This window comes from Prionailurus viverrinus, unplaced genomic scaffold (assembly GCF_022837055.1).
Source record: "Prionailurus viverrinus isolate Anna unplaced genomic scaffold, UM_Priviv_1.0 scaffold_76, whole genome shotgun sequence".
NCBI classification, from domain to species: domain Eukaryota; kingdom Metazoa; phylum Chordata; class Mammalia; order Carnivora; family Felidae; genus Prionailurus; species Prionailurus viverrinus.
The window spans coordinates 502,908-515,000 of record NW_025927638.1 but is presented as its reverse complement, the minus strand read 5'-3'; the positions used below and the strand labels follow the sequence as shown (position 1 = coordinate 515,000).

The 12,093-nt window shown below is 40.9% G+C and overlaps 1 long non-coding RNA gene across 1 annotated transcript in view; it reads right to left on the bottom strand.

The window, feature by feature from the left end:
* Nucleotides 1-4,121: 4,121 nt before the first annotated feature.
* LOC125159878 (uncharacterized) overlaps nt 4,122-12,093 on the bottom strand; it is a 9,349-nt gene continuing 1,377 nt past the window's right edge. The window contains exons 2-3 of the long non-coding RNA XR_007149962.1: nt 9,567-9,603; nt 4,122-4,204 (exon numbers count right to left, since the gene is read on the bottom strand). This is a non-coding gene — a long non-coding RNA (uncharacterized LOC125159878). The remainder of the gene's footprint in view (nt 4,205-9,566; nt 9,604-12,093) is intronic.

The following is a 12,093-nucleotide window of genomic DNA, read 5'->3' as shown; positions in this document are numbered from 1 at the left end:
GCCCCCCCCCAAAAAAAAAATTCTGGGAAGAAAGGACAGCCAGTGAAGTGCTCAAAAGAGACAGAAACAATATATGTGAGCACATTTTTGGAATGACACTCATGAGACGCATAGTTGCGCTTGAAACCATGCATAGAAGACAGCAGACAATCTACTGCTTCAGAGATCAAGGACCTAAGGAATCGTCACGATGAACGCTGAAAATGAAATGGTGTAAAGGAGATACAAAGTAAACTGGATGCAGTGACAGCAAGGATGGGAGAAGCATCAGACAGAATCGGTGAAATAGAAGATACAATTGTGGACAAAGATGAAGCAGAGAAAGGAAAGGAAGGAAATGACTAGATCATGAGGCAGGTACTAGAGACCTACGTGATTCGGTGAGATGAAATATTAGCCACATCCTAGGAGTCCCAGAAGAAGAAGAGTGAGAGAAAGGGGGAGAAGGTTTTTTTGAACAATGTATAGCTGAGAGCTTCCCTCATCTGGGGAAGGAAACGGTCATCCAAGTCCTGGCGGCACAGAGAATTCCTTTCCAAATCAACAAACCCAGGTCAACACCATGACATGTCATAGCGAAACTGGAAAACTACAAAGATAAGAAGAGGATTCTGAAAGCAGCTGGGGACAAACGGGTCTTATTTGACAAGGGAAGACACATAAGGGTAGCAGCAGACCTGTCCAAAGAAACTTGGCAGGGCAGAAGGGAGGGGTAGCAAACGGTCAGTGTGCTGAATGGGAACATCTGCGGCGAAGAATCCCTTCCCCAGCAAGGCTGTCATTTAGAATAGAAAGAGAGAGAAAGGCGTTCCCGACACACAAAACCTAATGGAGTTCATGACCACTAAACCAGCCCTGCAGGAGATCCTAAGGGGCGAGTCTGTGAGTGGAAAGCAGCAGAGACTACAAAGGACCAGAGGCCTCACCAAAAGCATGAAACCTTCAGATAACACAATGACACTAAATCCGTATCTTTAACTCATCCCTCTGAATGTGAATGGACTCAATGCCCCAATCAAAAGACACAGGGAATCAGAATGGATAAAACACAAAACAAAACCAAAGAACAAGATCCATCTATATGTTGTCAGCAAGACACTGATGTTAGACCCCAGGATACCTCCAGATTCAAAGCGAAGCTATGGGGAACCACCTATCATGCTACCAGAAGTCAAAAGAAAGCTGGAGTCGCCACACTTCCACCAGAAAGACTAGGTTTTAAACCAGAGACTGTAGTAACAGATTCAGAAGGGCATTGGATCATAATTAAGGGGTCTATCCATCAAGAGGAGCTAACAGTTGCAAATGTTTATGGCCCCAAAGTGAAACGCCCACACATATGACTCAATTAATCACAAACATGATTAAATGTATACGTACAAATACCATGATTGTAGATGACTTTAAGACTCCACTCATGGCAATAGGCGGGTCGTCAAGGCAGAAAATAAGTAAGGAAACACAGATCCAATGTGTCATTGGACCAGATGTATTCAGATATACATAGATATATATAGGCCTAATATATACGCATTTATATACATGGATATCAACACCGATATATTAAGATCTTTTCATCCAACAGCAGTAGAACGCACATTCTTTTTAAGTGCACATAGAACATTCTCCAATGTCTCCAAGTGGCATCCTGGGTCACAAAACATCCCTCCACAGATACAAAAGGACTGAGATCATACCTTGCCTATTTTCAGATCACAACAACGAGCACTTGCTCATTCTTTCTCTCTCTCCCTCCGTTTCCAAGAGAAATACAAACATTACAAAAACATTTAGCTCAGCTCCTTCCAAGAAAGAGAAAAACAAGAATAATAAACCTTGTGGGGCAATGAGTCCTGGATGGAAACCACACACAGACAGTAGAATTTCCATAACCAACATGCTGACAATGGAGTTGACAGAAAGTGATGTACTAAAAGAATAGACACTAAAGAAATAGTTTCTGCAAGGACAGATTAGGGTAGGCGTGAACCATTAAAAAAGAGCCTGGTGCGGGGAACACGTATGTGGCACAGTCAGTTCAGCATCCACCTTCAGCTCGTTGGTCATGATCTCATGGCTTGTGGGTTTCAGCCCCACGTTGAGCTCTGTGTTGACAGCTTGAAGCCTGCAGCCTGCTTTGGATTCTGTGTCTCCCTCTGTCTCTGCCCCCACCCCGCTTGCACTCTGTGTCTCTCTCTGTCTCAAAAATAAACAAACTAAAAAAATTTTAAAAATACCATAAAAAGCATGGGGGGTGAAGAGGGAAAAAGGAAAAAAAAATAACACGTGACCAAGCAATCCAGCATGAGCTTAAGACAAAAAAGAAAAGGAAAAATGTGAGCATAGGAAGGTAAGTGGAAACAACATACATTTTTCAACAGGTACATAAGTAGGAATGGGAATATACTATGAACAATAGTCTCTTTTAAACCTTGTAAAGATATATGTCTCTAAATATGTGTGTATATATATATATTTATATATGTGTGTGTATGTGTATATATATGTATATATATATGTGTGTGTGTGTGCATATATAAGTGTAAATGTATATGTGTATATATGTGTATATTATATATTTATATTTATATCTGTATCTATATCTATCTATATCTATCTATCTATATCTATCTATCTATATCTATCTATCTATCTATCTATATAATATGTGGTAAAAGAGAGGCTTCGATTCACAGTATATCCCTAATAATACTGACTCTTATCACTCTACAGTTATCTGGTGATAAATACTGTAATGAAGAATTTAATTTTTTTCAGTATAAATAAATTGTTCAAATCCTGGCATCTATCGCTTCCGAAAAGCTAGAAATTATTACTAGACTAAGAAAAGAAAGGAAAAAGAGAGGTTCCTAACACATCAACATTCACTATGGAGAAAGAATTGGGAATGAGAATTCTAGGAAGAAATGGGAACCTTCGAAGGATGTATGTAATGGGACACAGTTGGAGTTACACAAACAAAGGCTGAGGACTTTTTCTCTGCAATTCTAAGCTCACAATGGGAGGATACTAAAAATATACTCTAACCTTCTTTCTTATGTAACTCCTGATTTCCTCAATAAAATTCATTTGCGTGTATACATGTGAAACACTAAAACGGAATATAAACTGAAGCCTGACCTTTTAAATTCACATATTTAATTGTGATGTACCATGCGTATTTTGTTACTTTTCAAACTCCATTCTACGGAATTCCATTTCCCTACTCATTTATTCACATTCAAAAACCATGACATTGCTTCTTCCAAGCAAGCCTTTATTCTAGCAGCTCCAGGAGTCAAACAAGTGTCTTTCCTAACCTCCAGGAGCTTATCAAGATTTAGGGGCTTTGAAATGAATACTGAAATAAATATCACATGTCTGAAACTTTAAATTTTAGAATCTGACACAAGGACGAGGAGGAGATCGTTTTCAAAGCTAGAATAGGAAAGATTTCTGAAATTAGAAATTTGACAACTTGGCTATGAAGAGCCTCTGCACATAGAGCTACTCTTTTCAACAAAATACGTATTCTTCGGGGAGATGCACCATTTTAACTTACTCTTCATGGAGTTATTTCAAAAACTACAGGGGAACACCTTTGTAACGTAAATGTTGAGAAATACTGTAAACACCTAAATTTCTACATTTTCTAACATGATTTTAGTCTAAATGTAGAACAAAGGATAGAGCCAAAGGAAAATCCTGTATCTCACCAAAATTTAACTTGCCCGGGGCGGGGGGCAACCTACAATAGATACTTGGACCCAATCAGGTTTCATTTAGGCATGAGTATTATCAGTCATGTTACTATCACAGTAAGAATCCTTATCCTTAAGCAATGTCATATTGCCTCCATGATGGGAAAGCTTTTCCCGATATAATTTGACGGTCATTATATATTTTCCAGCCCATTCTTTTATCAGCCTCCACCTGTAGGATTTACCAAAGTACAACAAAACAAAACAAAACATTCAACGCGTCATGTATCTGTAAAGTGGTTTGTTCCTGCTCACTTTCCATGACACACATAAAATGATGATACACAGGCTCCTCTTAAATGTTCAGAGTAAATAAGGGAGAAAACTCAATTCAGAGCAGGAAAGTGAGTTTCACAGGAGGGTACTTTACCTTGGTACCAAAATCAAAGTCTTGGCTAGCTGATGTAGACCATGAATCATCAGGAACAGGTGTGTCGGAACGCCTTTAGAGAAAAAAATACAACAAAAACATTTTCATGCATTTAAAAACAAAATTTAAAAAAGTTAAGGGAAAGGTCAAGTATCTGTTTATTCCACGAAGTTTCTTGGTATCATTAAAAGTTGTCCTCTGGTTTTTTTTCATTAAGTTTTATTTTAATGCCAGTAATAGTAACATCCAGAGTTATATTAGTTTAAGTTGTACAATATAGTGATTCACCAACTCCATACTCACCCCGTGCTCATCATGACAAGGGCACTCCTTCATCCCCATCATCTCTTTCATTCCTCCCACCACTCACCTCCTCTCCGCAACCATCCGTTTCTTCTCTGCAGTGAAGAGCCTATTTCTTGGTTTGTCTCCCTTTTTGTTTCCTCCCTTTGCTCGTTTGTTGTTTCTTAAGTGCTACATGAGTAAAATCATATGGCATTTGTCTTTCTCTGACTTTGCTTACCATACTACACTCAGGCTCCATCCAGGTGATTGCAAATGGCAAGATTTCATTGTTTTATGATTGAGTAATATTACAGTGTGTGTGTGTATGGATATACATACACACACACACACATACATTCATATAAGGCTTCTTCTTCATTCAGTCATCTGTCAATGGATGCTTGCGCTGGCTGTTGGAAATAATGCTGCAATAAACACAGGGGTGCATGTGTCCCGTGGAATTCGTGTTTTTGTATTCTCTTGGGTAGTATCCAGGAGTGCAATTACTGGATCATAGGAGAGTTCTGTTTTTAATTTTGTGAGGAACCTCCATACTGTTTTCCACAGGGGCTTCACCCATTTGCATTTCCACCAACGGTGCAAGAGGTTTCCTTTGTCTCCACATCCTCGCAAACACTTGCTTCTTGTGTCTTGGAGTGTAGCCATTCTGACAGGTGTGACGAGGTATCTCGTAGTTTGGGGGAGCATCGTTTCATGTGTCTGTCGACCATCTGTATGTTGTCTTTGGAAAAGTGTCTGCTGATGTCTACTGCTCATTTATAAACTGGGCTTTTTTGCAGGGGGGTGATGTTGACCTGTATCAATTTTTTAGACATTGTGGATACTAACCCTTTACTGGATTTGCAAAACATTTCCAAATTTGTTCTCCCATTCCAGAGGTTCCCTTTCAGCTTTGACGGTTTCCTTCCTGTGCAAAAGATTTGTAGGTTGGGATAGTCCCCATACTTTATTCTTGCTTTATTTCCCTTGGCTCAAGAGACATAACTAGTCAAATGTGGCTACAGCCAAAGTCAGAGAAATGACGGCCTGTGCTCTCTTCAAGGATTTCTTTTTTTTTTTTTTATGGTTTCAAGACTCACACTTAGGTGTTTAATTCATTTTGAGTTTCTTTGTGTGTATGGTACAGAAATGGGTCCAGGTTCATTCTTTGGCATGTGGCTTGTCCAGTTTTCCCAACACCATTTGGTGAAGAGACTGCCTTTTCCCCACTGGATAGTCTTTCCTGTTTGTGGAAGATGAACTGACCATACAGTGGTGGATTTATGTCTGGGTTTGCGGTTCTAGTCCACTGAGCTATGAGGCTATTTTGTACGCCAGTACCCACCATACTGTTTGGATTACTACAGCTTTGGAATACAACTTGAAAGCTGAGATTGCGATACCTCCAGGTTTCCTCGTTTTCCATATTTCTTTGGCCATTCAAGGTCTTTTGTGGTTCTATACGACGTTTAGGATTGTTTGTCTAGCTCTGTGACAAATGCTGTTGGTATGGTGACAGGGATTGCATGACATCTGTCGATGGCTTCGGGTAGTGTAGATACTTTAAAAATATGTATTCTTCCCATCTGTGAGCATCGGATGTCTTTCTCTTTCTTTCCGTCACCTTCAGTTTCTTTCATCAGAGTACAGGTCTTTCACAATTTGGACCCTGTTTTAACAAAAGCTTTCAGTTCTCTAGTTGGCCTCGACCTCTCCTAACCTGTGAAATCTCCAGGAAAGACCCAGTCTGAGTTTCCATAACCAAATGTGACAGGCAGGGAATGCTCTGAAATGGTTGAAAATGAAATGTATAAACGTTACCACAATGACTTCTCACCTCACATCTGTCAGAATGGCTCAGTTTCAACACACAGGAAACAACAAGGGTTGCTCGGGGTGTGGAGAAAAAACAACCCTTGTGCACCGGTCATGGGATGTAAATTGGTATTGCCACTGTGAAAGCCAGTATGGAGGGGCCTCAACAAAGTAAAAACACAAATACCATAGGATCCAGTGATTCCACTACTGGGTATTTATTTACCCAAGGGAAATGGAAATACTAATTTGAAAAGATATATGCACCCCTATCTTTATTATAGCATTATTTACAAGAGACAAGATATGGAAGCAACCCAAGTGTCCACCAATACATGAAGAGACCACACACACACACACAAGCACATACACACACATGCAGACTGACACACACACACACACACACACAATGAAATATTACGCATCTATAAAAGAGAATGAGATCTTGCCATCTGCAACATGATGGATATACCTAGATGGTATGAGGCTAAGTGAAATAAGTCAGACAGAAAAAGACAAATCCTATATGATTTCACTTCTGTATAGAATCTAAAAAGGGGAATAAATGAACAAACAGAGCAAAAGGAGAAACAGACCCATAAATGCAGAGATTTGACTCTTGCCAGAAGGGAGGGGAGGTGGGGGGATGGACAAAACGGGTGAAGGGGAGAGGGAAGTTCAGGGTTCCAGTTATAGAATGAATAACTCACAAGGCTCAAAGGTACAGCATAGGGAATGTAGTCAGTGGTATCGTCATAGCATCATACATTAACAGATGGGAGCTACGCTTATGGCGATCACGGTGAAACATCCAGAGTTGTTGCATCACATATTACCTTGTGTGTCAGGTAGAGCTCCGTTTACGTAAACGTATCAAAGTTTAGGTTTCTATGTTATGAGTGGTAGTACTAACTAGAGATTGAAAGAGTCAAAGTTCCCAAGGCCAACTTTGTTCCCACACTGGTCTTGCCTTATTTAGGTCCATAATAACTAGCAAGACATTCCAAGCCTTCAGGGGCATTCAGCTACCCAAGGAGGGAGACTGTGATCAAAACGGTCCTGGTAGTTGTGCCTCTATTTCTCTATACGCTGCCTGAATATTTTCTTCCTTATGAGCTCCCACTCCTATATCACTCTTCAGCACGGTTCTGTGGCATTGCCCAAACTTTCGATCTTTAGCCTATGAAGCCATACAGTCCTACAACAAGGATGGGCTCAAATGACCGAGGGTAGGAGCCATGTCCTGCTCCTGGAGAACAAGCGAATTGGGAGTCTCAGTCATCCACACAGTCACCTCAACATAGGCATGTTATCACCGATCCAGATGAAGCTCCCTTACTGATTGGGCAAGTCAGTCCTACCCCTGCCCAGCCCTAACAGTACATGGGAAGGGCATCACAGATTTAGGAAAAGAGGTGGAGTGAGGAGACAGCTTGCCTTGAGCCATACATCCCTGATGTTCGGGATCTCCACCCCCCACCCCCAATTCCTTGAGAGCATCTAAGCTATCCTCCCTCAGTTGGGGTGGAAGTAGGGGATATCTTATTTCTATTTGCTCTAAACAGACACTTCCCAGCAGCTCAAATGATTTTTAACCTCTCTCATCAGAAAATCTGAGGTATGCTCGCACCTTCAATGAAACCAACACACACAAAAGCAGAAACCTGGTCACGACACTCTTGAACACTCTATTTGAATATGCCTTTCTAAACAAATCCCCGAATCCTGGGTCCTTCATTCCTGTCATTCACCTTTATCTCACTTGGCATAAACCCCCATATTCTGACATCTTTTCTCAAGCTCTTATTCCTAACCAACTCAGTGTTGTTCTCCTTGAAACCTGGTCTCCTCTGCTAATTCGATTCTTACCCACATTCCTTGTATTAGAAGGAGTATTATTAGACCCACTCCCCAGCTTTCTATTATTAAAACAGTTGCCTGCAAGATGAAGACAAAAAAGAAGGAAGAAAGGAAAGAAAGAAAGAAAACCAGAATGAAAATCTCATTTCTGTCACTTATCATATCCAAATAGGTCACTTCAATCTCTTTTGAGTTTCAAATTCTCCAGGGAAACAACCATTGGGCAAGGAGCTGAAACATAGGTTGACGTACCAGAGGGTGTTTTGAGGAATTAATCTCTGAGGTTCCCTAAATCTTGAGACTCTAAGTGCTTTTGATTTGGCCTCTGAAAAAATGGAGAGTCCTCAGCTGGCAGAAAGGGGAAAATTATTGGAAAAAAAAAAGAAATACCAAGGAAACCAGAGAAGAAAGTCAAAAGGCAAAAACACAGTACAAAAAAGTCATGGGGGGGGGGAAGAAAAACCTCCAAAAAAACCCAAAAAGCTTCCTAGAACTAGACAAGGATACTAGCCCAAAGGGAAACCAGCCTGGGAACGTAGGCAACAGAGAATCATATAGCAATATCCTCGAAATAGAGGCTGAATTTAATTAATGTAACATGGTCTACAAGTAGATATCCTTCCCTTACAGAAAACTCATTTGTCTCAAGAAGAGGGGATACCACGACATCCAAGGAGCTGCCTGACGACATCTTGCTTATTATGTAAAAGCCTTGACACCATGGCCATAGCTGACATCCACCCTAAAATCTCGGATGGTAAAAACAAGGGACGAGTTACCACTGCACTAATGACTTGTGTTAGCACTAGTGGTCAAATATATGAGGCCAAATGCTTGGACTAACCTGGGTTCTTAAGCAAACCCTAAATTCGTGTTCCGACATCATTACCTTTGACATTCTGAGTTGATCTGCCCTAGGATCTGTGTCTTCATCTCAGTGCTGCTGAGGAACCAGAGAATGGATGTGGAAGCTTCACGGGCTGACGGGCAAAGCCCCACAGCTACCCTTTAACTATGGAATCATGGTCGAGTCATCAACCTCCCTGAACCACAGTTGCGAAAGTAATAAAAAGTAGGCTACAATAACACAGCTACTTTGCAAAGCTATACAATGACTATATAACTGAACAGATGTTACCCATAGGATATAGTGTCTAGTCCAGGGTAGAACACACAACAACTGCTTTTGTTCTCTGCATTCCCTTAAGAGTCACATAATTTTCAGTTCATTCATTCCCTTCCCTTTCCTTTCCTTTCCTTTCATTATCCGTTTCATCTCATTTCATTCCTTTATACTTTGAGAGTGAGTGCACACAGAAATCGGGAAAGATATCCCAAGGAGGCTGTCAGCACAAACCCCGATGTGGGGCTTGAACTCACAAACCTGAGTTGAAATCAAGAGTCAAACCCTTAACCGACTGAGCCACCCGGGTACCCCAGCAAATGTCATTTTTACAAATCCATAAAAATCCTACCTGGTTATAGAGTCTTCCTCAGCCTTCTCATCTGATCCTAAAGAAGAAACAGAATACATGTTAAATCAACAATCGAAAAATACAGGAATTACAAGTGTACGTCTTATGATGTGTTAAAAAGTATTGCTTTGGGACAACACCTGGAAACCACACTACACTGAGTGGTAATTATACCATTCATAGGCTTAAAGGACTAAGAAATCTTACTTTCTCCTCTATATTGACCAAAAGCAAGAATGGGTTTTCTCAGAATATGACAGCTACAGGTGAACTGATGTTTACAATGGCCGTCACTGACCAACTCTATGACACTGGAGGAAAATTGTAGCGTTAGAATGATTATCATGAGCTGACAATGTCAGACTGAAACTAGCATGATTTTTCTGGACTTCTACTACTAGAGGAGTTGAAAGAGAGTACCTTTAGCTTGCTGTAAAACGGCAGAACTTCCCCAGCTCTTCAGCAGACACTCTTCAGTTTTAGGAGGAAACACCCTCTCACAAAGTGTGCTCTATAGCTATTGTACTTTGCAGCATGGCCAAACCATAGCAAGCAGACGCTCCCTGGCCTTATTTCCAATGGCAAGGTAAGAAGGAAAGATTTGGCATTCCAGTTTGATAAAGTTCTAACCTCTTGAGACTGCCTCCTTCCATTGCTAGAGAGTCCATCTAGACCCACCGCACATCACAGAGGAGGAGGATCCCAATGTGAGTGCTCTGTAGTGGTTCATGATGTCATTTTTCTCAACCCTCCCCATTAGGTGACACACATCTAGAGAAATCATACTTTTTTTCATGGGAGGCAGAGGCCATCAGATCCTCTACTGATGGGCAACTAAACGAAACAAAGGGCAAAGAATAGCTTGAATGCCTACATTCAATTACCAGGATATTTTCGCTTTCTAAACATTCAAAGACATCCACTCTATGATTCTAAATATATGACACCGGGAAAGAGCAAGGCTATGGAGCTAAGGGTTGGGGTGAACGTAGGGATAAACGGGCACAGCACAGAGGACTTTTAAGGCAGCGCAACTCTTTCACACGATACCACAAAGGTGGATTCACATCATTACACATTTGTTAAAACTCATAGAATGTATAACACCAAGGCTGAACACTAATGCACATTAGAGACTTGGCCTCAAAATGAAGAGTTCGTGTCCATAGAAAATGCACCACTGTTGTCAGGGTGCCTGGGTGGCTCAGTTGCTTCAGCGTCCAACTCTGGATCGGAGCTCAGGTCATGATCCCACCGTTCATGGGATCAAGTCCTGCATCAGGCTCTGTGCTGACAGCACAGGATTCTTTCCCCCCTCTCCCTCTGCCCCTTGGCTGCTCACACGCATGCATGCTCTCTCGCTCAAAACTAAAGCAAGGAACTGAAAAACAAAAATCCTAAAAATGGACCACTGTCGTGCCAGATGTTAACAGCAGGGGAGGCTAGGCATGTACGGGAGGGCGGTATGGTATATGGAGACTCTCTGTACTTCCTAATATATTTTGCTGTGAACTTAAAACTGATGTCAAAAATCAGGCTTATTAAATGTATGAAACAACAAAAACAACAAAATATGGTATCCATTGAAGCTACTCTTAGCATATATTAACTCATGAGAGAGTCACCTTGAACATTAAAATAGAGATCAAAGTAACACAATAGGGGTACTGTCTCCCATTTGGAAGTATATGAAAATGCATAAACAAAACACAAAAATACAACAGTTATTTGTGTACTTAGGCAAGAAAACAATTGATGAATATGATCCAAAATCTTATACCTACAAACAGGGGTTCAGCACCATAGGAATCAAACCTGGGTTTTCCATATAATTAAGAGATTTTCATTCTAATTTTAAATCAAAAATCATTATGTTGATCACACCTAAGAATCATAATGAAAGCTTAATCACATAAAAAAATAAAAAGATGATAATGACCTAATATTGCCCTAGTACTTTTTACACAAATACCTACTTCATATGGATGATGAAACTGAAACCAGTACCATGGTAACCATCATGTTACTTGCTAGTAAAACAAAATTTGAAGACACCACCAAAAATGACGTCAGGGCTATAATTCCTATGCAGAACAGATTTCATCCAGCAGGCCGAAGATGGCTACCCTCAGAACATCCTACTTGAATGACTGGCCCTTGGCTGTTCCCTGGGATCTTGGATTTAAGGAGGGTTCCCACCATTCCCTAGCTGGTTAAGAGTGGTTCACTGTGCCTAAGTGCTGCTACACTCAATGTGCTTAAGGCCGTACGCTTGATTTCCTTTCTGGAAACCTGGAATTTTGGGACATGTTAAGGAGAAGATGCTTATGTGATTAGCATTTGATGAAAACCTCGGGCACTGAGTATCCATAAGCCTCGTACTGGCCCACAACATTTCACTTGTGCTGTCCTAATTTCATGCTGGAGGAATTTAGCACATCCTGCTAACTCCATAGAGAAAGGATTCCTGGAAGCCTGCGCTTGGTTTCCTCTGGCCTTTCACCCCATGCACCATTGCTTGGTGTGA